A 14,612-nucleotide genomic window follows, 5' to 3' on the forward strand; every position below is an offset into this window, starting at 1 on the left:
TTTTTTTTTTTTTTGCTTATGTGGTGCTGAGGAATGGAACCAGGGCTTCAGGCATGCAAGGCAAGCGCTCTACCACTGAGCCACCTTCCCAGCCCTTGCTCCATTCTTTACTGGTGTGTCTGCTTGCTTCCTGTCACTTCATGATTCAGAAGGCTCAGGTTTGGGGGACTCCAGGGAACAGAGTACTGAGGGACTGCTCCAGTCTGCCCTCAGGTTGAGCCTTTCTTATTTCAGACCTCCCTCATCATCCACGTTCTCTCTACCTACAGCCCATGCTTTCACTTCTTTGCTTCAGTAAGCCCATCCACAGACCTAGCATCCCCACAGACAACGTCTGGACCAGGAGCCGTGCTGTGCTTTGCCGCTCACGCCCTGTGTGGGGCAGCCCTGCCAGCTCCGCCCGCTCAGCCTCTGCTGGTCCTCCTTGCCTCTGATCTCCTGAGGTTCATCTCTGCCTCTGGGTCAGGCACTGATGCCACCTCCCTGGAGCCCTGCCCTCCACACAGCCCCCGGGACTGATTCTAGGTGCTACACCATGAGTAGTGACCCTGGGTATTTGGTACTCCTCCATGGGTCTCCCCCAACACACCACAGCTCCCCACAGGGGCTGCGCCTCACCACTGTGCCTCCAGTCCCTGGGGCAAAGCCCAGGGACTGGGGAGGGGGCACCGACTGTGTGCAGAACCCTGTGGTGTTGTGGTGAGCCAGGGCCCAGACAAGGAGCCAGCGCATGCGTCACAGCGCTAGGGTCACAGCAAGATGGCAGGGGTGACTCTGAGCATGCCCAGCTGGCACCTCCTGCTGTCAGCTGCTCTGCTGACCACATACTCGCCTCCTCCTCCCCCCGCCCGGCTCAGGCTACAGCTGAGACTAAAGGCAGCACAGCAGAAGGACTTGGGTGTGTGGACTGGCTGTGTGGCCTTGGGAGAGGCCTCCCTACCCAGGAGGACGTGAGGTCTGGGCCATGGCACCCATGGGCGGACAGCAGCACACCGGGGGACGCCACCAGCCAGGTGGTGCAAGGCCAACACGCTGAGAAGAGTCTGGACACGGTGGGGGAAAGGCTTCCTGGCTGAAGGACAGGGTGACTCGGAGCCAAGTGGCCTCTCTGAGCCTCCCATAGATTTTGGGTGTCCTCCTGACCTCAGACCCCTGCATTTTTCCCCTCTGGGTGCTGGAGATGGGACCCGAGGTGTGGCAAGGCTAAGGGAGAGCTCACAGTTACTTGAATACCCTCCTCTGACACACGAGGGGCTTCTGCCAGGAGCCTGGGGTCCTGCCATGCTCCTGTGGACGTGTGTGCGGAGCCATGAAGGCTCTGTCAGATGAGGTGACAGTCTACAGCTCAGCATGGCCACAGGGGGTGGGGGGGGCCTGGCAAGGGAGGGACATGACTGGAATACCGACTGTGGCCCAGGCCAAGAGGCAACTAGGATCGGGGAGAGCTGTGCAGAGTCAAGCAACACTAGGGACACCTGAGCCCCCCTCTCCTGGCCCTGGGCCCCCGGGTCACTGCACAGAGCCAACTGAAGAGTGCTGACACTTGCAGCGGCAGCATGTGTAGGTGAGTGATTAGCCCAGGGAGGGTTAAGTGGATACCCGTGGGAAGAGTGATGGCAATGTCCACAGCAGCAGCGATGGGCTGACCCTGCATCCTGTCTCCTCCGGACGGGCGCTGTGTGGAGAGCACTGCGGGGATGAGCCACCTTCATCGCTGCCACCACCCTTCAAGACAAGCGCTATTTTCTTTCTCTTTGTAAAAAACCAGGAAACTGAGGAAGAGAGGTGAGGTGTGGGCCCTGCTGTGTCTCGCTCAGCTCAGGCTTGGGCAGCTTGTGCCAATCCCAGCGTCCCCCCTAGAGACCACCCAGACCTGCCCTCCCCAGGGAAAGCAGGGATGCCTAGCAGTCAGCAGGCAGAAAACATGGCTCTCATTTGATGTTGCTCCTGAATCTGGGACAAACCCCAAATCTCCCGGCTTCGGATCCCTGCAGGGACCCAGCAGGGCCTGGCACTCGGTGGGGCTGGGAAGCCTGGTGCCGGCCACGCTGGAGTTTACCTTGGTCCCTGGCTTCCTTCTTTACTCCCTGTTCACTGACTGACCACCCACTGTGTGCCAGCCACCTCCGCCTGGGGCCCGTGCGCTAGCTCCCGCTCCTGGAGTGGGGTCTGCCTCCTCTTCTCAAATCCGCTCCGACAGCTTTGGGTTCAAATCCCCAGGCTGCCCTTCCTCATGCCTGGCCACAAGCAAACTGCTGCCCACTCTGCAAAACGTTTAGACATGCAGACCTGGCGGGTGAGCTCTCCTCAGGGGCCCCCATCTCAAACAGCCCCTCCTTCCTGAGCCCTCCTGCGGCCTTCCGCCCAGCACCGAGGGGACTCCCCCACAGCACAGTACCAGACGCTCTGCAGGCCTGGAGAGGGATGAGGATGTGCGGAGCAGGACCTTGTCCACTCCCCACTCCCCACAGGCCTCCCGGCGTGCACAGAGCCCCGTGTGGACGGACACCAGGCCTTCCCCACAGAGGAAGGGGCAGGGCGGGACACAGGGGTCTCGGGCCTCAGAGGGAGCTGAGGAGATGGCTGAAACCAGGCCACTCTGCCCCGTGGAGCCCATGAGGCGGGCAGTGTCACTGGGGTCCCGAACAGGGGGCTGTGCTAGGCACGCCTGCCTGGCCTCAGCACCTTCACGCAGCCATGGGCAGAGACACACCCTTGACAAACCGCTGCTGTCCACGCGGCAGAGACGATGCCCAGCCCTGCGATGCCATGGGGCGGACCGGGGGTTCTCCTGGCCCGTGGTCCTCAAGGCAGCACTGGGCAGCCAAGACTGTCACTGTCCAGGTTTATACACGAGAAATCAAAGGCTGCTGCCAAGCAACCTGTCCATGGCACGGCTGGGAAGATGCCCAGGGAAGAGTTGGAACTGCAAGCTCGGAAACCCTGGGCTCCGTTACCACCTACCTTCTGCCCAAAAAATAAACAGGAATGGGATGGGCTCCGAGGCAGAGCACTAGGCATGTAGGGTCTGGCACACAGAAAGAAAGGAGGAGGGAAGGGAGAAACAGAAAGGGAGAACAAAGGAAAGGGGGAGAGGGGAGGGAATGGGGAGGCAGGGAAAAGAGGGGAGAGGAAAGCAGCCACGTGCTTGGGCTCGGAGTAGGTAGGGTTACTGCTGGGCTAGTGTGGCACTTGCTTACTGTGCTGACACACCAGCTTCCAGCTCCGTGACAACCTCAGACCCAGAAGTAAATGCTGGGCAAGAAAGGGTAGCCTGGGCCTAGGAGCACTTTGCCTGTCTTAGCTTCTTTTCCTGGTGCTGGGGACAGAATCTTTGGCCCTTAAGCATGCTAGACAAGTTCTCTACCTCTGACTACAGCCTTTTTTTCTTTTCTTTTTCTTTTTTTGTACCAGTCCTGGAGCTTGAATTCAGGGCCTGGGAGCTGAGATGTTTTTTGTTTTGTTTTGTTTTTATCAAGGTTTGCACTCTCTACCACTTGAGTCACAGCTCTACTTCAGGCTTTTTGGTGGATTAATTGGAGATAAGAGTCACAGATTTTCCTTTTCAGGCTGGCTTTGAACTATGATCCTTAGATCTCAGCCTCCTGAGTAGGTAGGATTACAGGCATGAGCCACCGTTGCCTGTAATTGTTCGTCCCTCTAAAGGCTGAATTAGAGCCCTTCCCCACCTCCTCCATCCTCTGTGCCCCGCCATGCTACACAGTCCTAATCCTGCCTCCTGGATGCTCTCTTCCATTCCTGCTCACCCTCTTCCCCATCCCTGTGCAGGGTGGAATCTGTCCCCTTCAAGCTCATTCTTGCAAAAAGTATATGCTTCTACTTTCCTACTTTGCAAAGTAGGGTACAGAGAAAGGAGTGCAAGTAGCCGTGCCGAGGTCTGCATTTCCACAACCCGAACACACCAGTGTCACCCGATCAAAACCGTCGGCGTGAGGCTGCAGTGCCGCTCAGTAGCGGAGGGCTTGTCTAGCGTGCGCAGGTTCTGTCCCAGCACCACAGAACGACAGAAACAAGAAGCAAGCGGAAGCGCGTGAGTCCATGCCTCCCCCGAGGCGGCTCCCACACAAACACCAGCTCTGGCCCTCACAGCACAGGTGGCTGTCCTCGAGCCGTACAGGAAGAGTGTGCACTGGACCACCTGGTGCCAGGTTTCTGAGGCTCCTGCAGGCCGCTGGGCTGGGCTGGGCTGGGTCACCCGGCTCATCCCGTCCTGAGGAACTGCCGGTGTTTACCCATTCCCTGTGGTTGGATTTACAAGCTATTTCCAGCCTGGCGCAGTCACAAACAGGGCCACACGTTCTTGGGCGTCTTTGGGGGACTGTAAGTACACATTCCTGCGGAGTAAACAGCCAGAGTGGGCAGCTGGGCACGGCACACGCGTGCAGAGTCCCAGTACGCTCTGCTCATTGCCCAACCTGCCCTGGCCGCTCTCCTCCACCCGCTGTGCACCGGGGCTGTTTGTCCCCAGTCCTGTCCGCCTGGCCTCACCTGTCTTTCTCTCCCAGCCCGCCACTATCACCATGGGTGTGCCTGGATTTTCAATCCTGGCACATGATATTGGCTCTCAGTCCACCTGCCCACCGCCTACGAGCACCCAGGAGGGGCACTGGGTGGGAGCAGCTTCCAACACAGCCAGCGATGTGCCACGGTGGTGGGGGAAGCAACCTTCCCTCCCTAATGTGGGGAAAGTGGGTCTACGCAGCCGGCTACTGTGCAAATTGAGTGGGTTCGTGAAGGTGAGGGATTTCAAAGCATCTGGGTCCTACCAAGAACTGAGTGAGCCCAACTGTGGTTTCCCGATGACCATCGGGTTGTGGTTATCAGTAACGTTTTGGGGTTTCTACTTGGCTCAGAGGCTGGGTGAAGGGGGCAGGGGGATCAGAGTTACAAGATTAACACAGAAAAGATTACCCAGTAATTGGAATACCTTCATTTTTAGTGTATGTTGGTATAAGGTGGTATCTGGGATAGGCTTTTAAAATGTTATTTGCATATCTGAAATTCCAGTTGAATTGGACACCTTGCCTTCATCCCAGCCATCTGAGAGGGCAGGTGCTGTGTCTGCCTAAGACGATCCTTAGTGCAAAGATATGGCCCAGAGGTGTGACCAGGAGCTTTTAAGAAAGTTAGAGGGCACCTGCGACTCCAGCCTGTCCTCCCAGCTACTCAGGAGGCTGAGATCTGAGGATCACGGTTCAAAGCCAGCCCCAGCAGGAAAGCCCGAGAGACTCTTATCTCCAATGAACTCACCAGAAAACCAGAAGTGGTACTGTGGTCAAGGGATAGAGCGCTCACCTTGAGCTGAAGAGCGCAGGAACAGAGCCCAGGTCCAGAGTTCAAGCCTCATGACCTACCAAAAAATAAAAAAGGAAGTCAGAGGAAAAGCAGGTGGCTTCCAACATCCTCCTGCTTCTGTTCTTGTTTGGAAACGCACCCCAGAAGTTGGCTAAGAGCTGGCGCCACGCACCTTGGGTGCTGGGGGAGACATGATGTAAGATCACCCTATCTGATGGGCAAAGCTCAGAATGGCTCTGCCGGGAGTTTGGGGCCAGGCCTCATGGGGAGAGCTGGCAGCCAGGGCTTGGCAGCTCCAGACCCCAGGCTTTCTGTACCACTCTCTTGTACCACTGTCTTGCCGTGACCTGACCCAAAGAGCATCCCTGGGCTGGATGAGGTCCCTGACTCCCAGGAAAGGCCAGGCCCACCACAGTGCCCACCACTTGGATAAGTAGAATGAATGTCCCAGCCTTGGGCACAGAAGGGCACTTGTGAAGGACTCTTACAGAGGCCTGGGGCCCTGCCCAGCCCCGGCACTCTTTCCTTCTGGCCTCCAGCTTGCCTCTCCTGATGGCTGCCTGATGGGGTGGGGAGGCCAGAGCTGCTGCAGGCCCCTGGCTGGCCAGCCCTCCACGCTGGCTACCTGGCTCTCATCCTGGACTAGCCCCCAGAATGTTTCTGGTGCTACCAGCTTAGGGCCAGGTCAGCGACCACCACTCCCTTCTTTGCGCCTCTCTCCACCACAGCAGACATTGCGGATGTCACTGTGGGCACGAGGGTGCCAGGGCATGGGGCAGGCTCCAAGTGCCCCGGCACACTGTGCTGTCTCAGGAGGCTTCACTGACAAAAACACAATGACAGTATTAGTGTGAACTTGAAGACAGCCACTAGGAGCTTTAGACCCCCAGCGCTGGGATCTCCTGAGCACATGCACTGGCCAGGCACCCAACACGGCGGCAGCCTGGTCCTGCTCTGGCCTGTCTCAAGGCCTCGCCAGTGCTGTTCCTCTGTCTGGAATGCTGACCTCCTGCCCTCCTCCGATGCATGTCCACTCAGCTCTCCCTCCCCCAGGAAACCTGAGGCACCACAGCCTCCCCCTCCCCCCCCCCAGCCCAGCCTCCACCTCCCCCCCCTCCCCCGATCAGATTCCTCGCAGCTTTGCCCTGTCCCATCTGTGCACTGTGGCCCCCTAGTTACCAGAACCCAACTGAAGATGTCATGAGGGCAGAAACCAAATGGCGGGGTCGACGCAGACGCAGTTGACAGACTAGCTGGCCTGCCGAGGGGTGGGTGACCACCGGAAGACCCTGAAGACCCGGAGCAGGACGGAGGGCTGGGACCTCTGCAAGGGTACCTGGGAGGGGCTAGGGGCCTTGAGGCTGGAGTGTCAGGACGGTCTGACTGCCAAGAGCCTCCAACACTAGGCTAAGGGCTCTGGCTGTGCCCTGGACAGGGCCCATGGATGGGCTATTAGCAGTTGGGTGTAATGTCACAGCTATGCCAAAATGGGTGAGGGAGGAGACTGGAGGCAGGTATTAGCAGGAGGCAGGGATCCACTGGAGCCAGAGATCCCTGGGAGATAGGGATCTGGTAGGGGCAGCAAGGAAGGAAGAAGAGAGCTGGTTAGCAGCTGCCCCGGTGCTGGTAGCTTGTAGCCTAATCCCTTTCTCTGGCAGGAGTTAGAAAGAGGTGCTTAGAAGTCACGTGATGGCGGAGCCCTGTCCGGCAGGATTAGTGAATGCTCCTGAACTTCCTGGGCTCTCAGTAGGGGTGTGGGCACCTCTGAACCTGTGGAGCCTTTCTCACCTGACCCAGATTTAGCTCAGAGTTTAAAACCTCTCTTTTTCAGATGGACGTGGGCTAAGAATATTGAAGATTCTTCGAGACTTGAAAACGGCAGTGTAAAAAGAGATAGGCAGCTAGGCACCAAGGAGAGTACCTGAGCCGAGGCGAAGAGACTCCTAGACAGGCAAAGGTGCTGCTGTGTGGGAGGAGTGGCAGGGGTGGGTGTCAGCACAGCTCCTCCTGGGCTTTGGGAACACGGTTAGGAGGAAATCCTGGTAAGGGAGGAATGTGTGAAGATGCTAGGCTGGCCTCAGGTCCACTAGGGGTGCAGCGGACCATCTTGTCCTCCAATTCGGCAGTGCCCGAGAGACCAGGTGAGGAAATGGGGCAGAACTGGGAAGAGGAGCCTGGCAGACAGTACAAGATGGACAGAGGAGACATCTCAAAAGGAGGAGGCCACTGAGAGGGTAGAGCACTGAGGCGGTGAGGCACGGGTTCCATTCCCAGCACAGCAAGCAAAGGAATTCAAGATTGAGTTCAGTAGCCACGTTGGGCCTCAGAAGACAGACCAAGCACTCCTGCTCTCGAGCCCTTCCATCTTGTAGGGTAGAAACTCCTTGGTAAACCACTGCTAAAGACAAAGAGGTCACTCTCTTCAAAGCAAATTTGAGAGGAGGCCGAGGAGGGAGAGAACATGATTGTGGGTTGCCAGGCTGGACTGTGGGCTCTGCCTGGGCCAGGAGAGGCCTCCCTGTGCCTCAATTTCCAATCCTGCAGGGTTCTTTGCTCAAGGGAGTACCCCAACCAGGGAGGGGTGACACAGCACTGAGGGCTCGCCCAGAGTGTGGGGGTCCCAGGGGGTCTATGCCAGCTTCGGGTCTGGGGACAATCCTTGGAGAACCACCAGGCTGGAGGAAGGGCTGTGGACTGAGCCCTACACGAATCCCTCTGAGAGGGGCGTGTGGGGTCCCCACACGTTCAGGACACGGGACTGGCCCTCTTGACCAACACGCCGACTTCACTGCCAGGCCACAAATGCAGACTGGGCCAGGCCCGGTCGGCACAGGGACCTCAGCGGGGCTCCGACGTGGCTGTGTGACCAGGGCTGCAAAGTGGGTTGTGGGCCGTCAGTAAGGCACAAAGTTGCTGCTGGGGAATGTGGGCAGCATTTCCCTTGTTAGGACTTTTCCCCACAGCGCAGGCAGTGAGCTGGCTTCCGTGGCTGGAAGCCAAGAACCGGGCTGGATTTGGCCTCCCACTCCCTGAACCACAGGCACGTGTGGCCTCTGCTAGGCAGAGGCGATGGGACAGAGCCTGCTCTGGACTGCCGGCCGGGCCGCTGGCCTTGGGATGAGCTGGGGATGATCCTCAACTCCAGAAGGGCTAGATTCAGAGGGGGAGGGTGTGGCTTGGGACAGCTCTTGCTAGCTTGCAGGAGGCCCCGGGGTCCATCTCCAGGAACAACAAACCTCAACACAGAGCCGGAGCTGTTCCTAGCTTATCTCCCCACCCCCCCTGCAAAGCCCCTCGGGCAGGCCTGAGTCATGGGTGCTGGTTGGTGTTTTGTTACCAAATTCTTCCTGAAGAAAGAACCCACTGTGTCAGGAGCCTGGGGCTGTCTAAGCAAGAGAAATCAGCCCACATCTCCCTCCCAGGGTGGAGCAGGGGAGCCCACAACCAGTTCTGTTACCAAACCCAGGTCCAGAAGTTCATCCCATGGAAAAACCCACGTCCCAGAGAAAGACAGAGAGAGACGAGTGTTGGGTGACAGAAAGATTTGCTTCGGGGGCCACAGAATGAAGCAGAGGGCGCTTTGCTCCAAGAGGCTCCTCCAGTCCATAGGACAGGAGGGAAGGAAGCACAGACAGGCTCTCTCAGGGAGAACACTCATGATCTTTCTGGAAACAGGCAGAGATTTTTCCAGGAAACGGCGCCACCCCTTTCTACTCCATTCCTGGTCTGGCGTTTGCAGTCATGGTGGCTGGCAAGTGACTTTAGCCTTGAAGGGGAAGCGAGGCTGGGCAAGTCCAGGTCAGGTTAACCTCGTATTTATAGTTCTGAACCAAACGTGTATCACCGATCAACAAGTCCACACGCATAACTGGTAAGATGTGGTGCGCAGGGGGAGGTAGCCACGGAGACAGACAGACAGACAGACAGATCCCGTCACCCCTTCAGGCCTGCATCCGTAGGTCTGTCTCCAGCAAAGTGGCCTTCAAATGAAAAGTAAGCTAGGCAAGGCTGCCATCAGCCCCATGCCAGAGGTGTTAATAACCTACAGCCCAGACAGAGGAGACCAGTAACCTACAGCTGGGCTGACCACCTCCAAACCGACCGTTTTTTGGCAGTACTGGAGACTGGACTCAGGGCTTCATCTTGCTAAGCAGGCCTTCTACCACTTGCCAGCCCCTACAGATCTTGCTGAAAGCCCAGGCGGGCCTGGACTTTGGTTCTCCTATTGGTACTTCCCTTTGTTGCCGGGGTGACCAGCACACGCGACCATGCCCAGCCGTTGGTGGAGATGCAGTCTCACAAACTTTTTTTTTTTTTGCCAGTCCTGGTTCTTGAACTCAGGGCCTGGGCACTGTCCCTGAGCTTCTTTTTGCTCAAGGCTAGCACTCTACCACTTGAGTCACAGCACCACTTCCAGCTTTTTGTGTTTATGTGGGAGGTATGGGGGATGGAACCCAGGGCTTCATGAATGCAAAGCAAGCACTCTACCACTAAGCCACATTCCCAGCCCTCACAAACTTTTCATGCTAGGCTAGCCTCAAACCACAATCCCCCAATTCTTGCCTCCCAAGTAGGTAAGATTGTAGGCATGGGCCATTGTGTCCAGCTTCAAATTGGTGATTTTTAAGTAAACTAAGAGCAATAGAGCTGAAGGAAACAGTTAGGTTTTCCATGGTAACACTGCCAGTAGGTATTTTCTTCTTCTAAGGTCTCCTTCCTCCAGAGTAGCTACCAAGAAGTCACAAGGGCCACTTGGTGACTCACTGTAATCCCTGATGCTCAGGAGGCAGACATTGGGAGGACTGAGGTTCAAGGCCACCCTAGGCCACCCTGTGCCAACAAATAAGCCAGACTCATTGAAGATGCCTGCAGTCCTAGCTACACAGGTGGAATAGCTACACAGGAGGAGGTGCTGTCTGAGGCCAATGCCAGACAAAAACTCAAGACCTTAGCTGAAAAATAACTAATGTAAAACCAGGCTGGGGTATGGCTCAAGTATTAGCGTGCAAGTCCAAAGCCCTGAGTTCAAACCCTACCACTTGTGATCAGCAGTCAAGGGCCCTGGAGCCCAGGGCCTCCCATCTCAGGCCTGCTCCACAAGCCTGCTGGGGCCCTCCCAGACCAACAGCCACCTCTGCAACTCAGAGCCTCTCAGCCTCCACTAGAGCTAAGCCTCTCTCACTCTTCCCTCCGTCCACTGGCCATGCCCTACCTCAACTTACCCACCAGGACTAAGGGTCACAGGCTTTGGGGTCTGGCCTGGATCTGAGGGTCACAGGCTTTGGGGTCTGGCCTGGATCTGCGGGGCACAGGTTTGGGGTCCAGCCCGGGACTGAGGGGTATAGGCTGTAGGGTGCTCAAATGGGGCAAGTTGGGTCGCTCCAACATCAAGGTGGGGTGTGGTCACCTCAGTTACCTGTGCCGTCACATCAAGGTGGGGTGCAGACACAGTAGAACACTGAAATCAGCCACCCTCAGAAGACCTTGCTCCCACGCCCGGCCTGCTCACCTGGCCTCCCCCTGGCCGTGTGAGCAGGCCCTGGCAGCCTGCTGCCTTGCTTTGGTGGGTCTGGGCCAGTCTGAGGGGACAAAGGGCCAGTGTAGGGAAGCCAGAACAGGGACTGAGCAGGTGAGCTGACCCAGGGTTGAGCGTAGCGTGGAGGATGCTGGTGTCTGGGCTGGTGTCTGCAAGCCACAGGTCAGAGGCGTGGTCCTCACTCAGGGCAAGGGGCCCCGTGGCCTGGCACGGTGGAGAGCAGGTGCTCGCCGCGCCTGGCGGGGGGCAGAACGTACGTCCCCGGAGGTGGCAGGAGAAGGCTGTCTAAGGGGCCGGGCTATACCTGGGGCTTCCAGACAGGCCACATCTGTGGCAGCGAGACACGAAAGCACAGGCCGGTGTCTCGGGCTGAGTGGCTCTGCCGTCTGGGGGTGAAGCCATGGGGCCTCGCCGCACCCCATCCCCCAAATATAGGCACTGGCTCATTCACTCAGGTCACTAACGGAAACTCAGGCTCCATTGCAAAGTGAGTCAGATCCTATTTGTGGCCACAGAGCATCAGAGGCTGTGAAGATTCTTTAAAAAACAAAACAACCAAGAGGGACGTGACATTCTGAGTGACGGCAATGAGCTACCTGTGCAGAGGCTTGAAGTAGGGAGCACATGGCCTCGGAGGCTTGAAGTAGGGAGCACATGGCCTCGGAGGCTTGAAGTAGGGAGCACATGGCCTCAGAGGACGGGGGCAAAGTTCATCGCTGGCAGACTGCAGCACATGGGTGTGGAAGGGTAACAGGGCGTGAACTGGAGGCGCCCCTGATCCCTGGGCTTTGGGGAGGCCCTGACAGACTGACCAGGCCATGTTACTAGCTTACTGGGCCCTAGGCCTGTGGCTGCTTTGGCGGCCCTACCTTCAGCTCTGCCTTGTCCTTTGTGGACCAAGAGCTGCTCAGCTAGACAGGTTTGTGTCTCCCTCTTCCTGGGGCCCCTGCTCCTCCCGTCAGGGAGAAACCTTGCACACGCTGGAGCTGCCCATCTGCCCAGAGGAGACTGAAGCCAGCCACACAGGGCTCCATCAGGCCTCTGCACTGGGTGCAGCACCCCCAGTGAGAAATCTGGTGCTTACAGCTCAAGTGAGGGAAAGTCCCACAGAGACTGCCCTTGCTAACTGCAGTGCCTTCCTAGTCCTCAGTCAGCAGCCCGCTCCCCTCCCCTGGCCGAGGTGACATTCATTAAGCAGGGTAGTCATGCACACCAGGTGTCAGTGCAAAAGAAACCGTTAGTTAATAACCACAGTGCTATCTGACAGGCAGGGTGTTGCGCTAAAGCTGAGGTATTCACTGCGAATGTAAACACTAGGTAGAGCCAGGCACAGTGGTGCACACTGGGGAGGCTGTGGTTGGAGGATTGGGAGTGCAAGGTCAGTCTGGGCTACAGAGGGAGAAACTAGCTCAAAAAAAAAGCTAAAATGGAGCTAAGAATGTAGCTTTGTGGTAAAGCATGTTCGAGTCCTAGCCCCACCCAAAACCATTACCTAAAATAAGTGATCAATAAGGGTTGGCTGAAAAACTAAGCAGTAACAGATGAGCTTTCTACAGTTCAATAATGAAACGATTGTCCATTAATTGAAAGCAGGAATTAGAAGAGAGTCGTTTACTCAGACACACGGCTTTATGACTCACTACAGCCAAAGATGGAAGCAACCAGTGCCCATTGATGGGGGAACGGCTAAATCAAAGGGGTCTCTCCACACATGGAGTATTATTCAGGCTTAAAAAGGAAGAAAACTCTGACACATGCTATAGCACAAATGGGTCATTATGCTACCAAGAATATGACAGTTTCAGGACAAATACTGTGTGGCTCCATCCATATTAGGTTCCCAAAATAGTCAAGATTTTGGTTGGTTGGTTTTTTGACACAAGACCTTGTTATGTATCCTAAGAAAGCCTCAAGTTCAAGATGTAGCCCAGCTGACCTCAAACTCCAGAGCTTCCTTCTCCCAAGTGCTGGAATTACAGGCATGAGAGGCCCAGCGCAGAGCAGCCAACGTGGCGGCAAGTAGAACGGTGGGCCCCCTGTGAGCATTCATCTTGACTACCACCTGCATTTGGACTGTCTGTGAGGCATCTCCAGAGGCGCAGACCTAATCAGTGCTATAATCCACTGACGACTCACACTGTGACCCGAGGAGGGGCTGTAGGCTGCCTGCCTGACTGGGTAGGGTAGATCTCGGGGCTGTCTCTGACCTTAGCTCCTTCTGGCACGTCTCCTCTCTGCTTCCTGTCTTTCCTCAGGTGAGCAGCCTCCTCCACACACTGCTGCCGCCCTCGGCCTCCCCACGGACTAAAATCTCTGAAACCACAAGCATTGGTCAGGTATTTGGTATCAGCAAAGTAAACGCAGCACAGGGCACAGGGGAGGAGAGAGACAGGATGTTTAGTGGTGAGTGAGAGTTTGGGGAAATGAACCTCTGGAGATAGACGGTGATGATCATTTGCACAACATGAATGTACTTAATGCCATTGGACTGCACACTTCAAAACAGCTAAGAGAGTAGACTGGACAGGGTAGCTCATGCATGCAATCTCAGCTACTTGGGAGACAGATCACTGGCTGAGACCAACCTGAGCAAAACGTTCAAGGCCCTATTTGAAAAACAAACTAAAAGCAAAAGTACTAAAAAAACCAAAAAGTTACAGCCAGGGCCAGTGGCTCACACTTTTCATCCTAGTTATTCAGATGGCTGAGATCAAAATTTGAAGTCAGCCTGGCCAGGAAAGTCCATGAGACTCCATCTCTAGTTAACCAGAAAACGCTGGACTGTATGTGTGGCTCAAGCAGTAGCATGCACGAGGTCCTGGGTTCAACCCCCAGGAGCAGTGTGGGAAGACACACTTGGAGTAAAAACGTATGCTCCAGACCTTTCGCACACATTTGCAGCCATGAGGAATCACCAAACTCCATTTTGGCATCTGGACCTCAGGAAGGGTCCCTACCCATCTGAACCTCAAGGCCACCAGCTCAGCCATACAGCCATGCCTGGCATGAGGCTGGGCACACAGTAGGTGCTTTATCTGTACCAGGAGATTGATGGCAGATGTTATTGGGAGCCCACCCTGTGCTCTGAACCACAGGTTCTGCAGTGGGATGGACACATGCAATAGAAAGAATGGTTACCTTCCTGCGTAGACTCGTGTCTACTCCTGCAGGTAGATGACCCCTGAGACCCCCTTAGGATGCATGGGGTGCCTGCCCACTTAGTCTACATGGAAGATCACCTCCTCCCTCAGCATGAATAGGGCTGACCCTCCTCCCCGCAGCCTGGGTACCCCATACAGGCCCACATCTCTGTGGTTCTGCACCCAGCACCAGACATAGCCCACGGCCTGCAGGGTGGAGCTCTGGACCCCGCAGTGGGGACCCAGCCTGTGATTCATCTTCTACTTCCTGTCCAGGTGATAGAGCCAAGCTTAGAGCCCCAGCCTGTGTACTTCAGCTCCCACCGACAGGCCACAGGACAGAAGGGCCTTGCTGCCACGTGAGAAGGGCTGGGAAATGCTCCAGCCACAGGTCCTCACTAGCCCGGCACCGAGCATTAGACAGCAAGTGGCGTTCACCCCGAGCGGAGGCTAGTTGGGGTTCCAAGTAATGAAAATCCCACCCCAGCACAGTGCCAGGCGCCAGTGCACACACGTGCCTCGCCCCGGCCTCACACCTGCCCCCCCACTTCCCGGATCAAAGGCAGGCCACAGATTTCCTCCTCAACACGTTTCTTCCTCAAGCCAAGGCAAAGCTGGCC

The sequence above is a fragment of the Dipodomys ordii genome, unplaced genomic scaffold (assembly GCF_000151885.1).
Source record: "Dipodomys ordii isolate 6190 unplaced genomic scaffold, Dord_2.0 Scaffold12, whole genome shotgun sequence".
NCBI classification, from domain to species: domain Eukaryota; kingdom Metazoa; phylum Chordata; class Mammalia; order Rodentia; family Heteromyidae; genus Dipodomys; species Dipodomys ordii.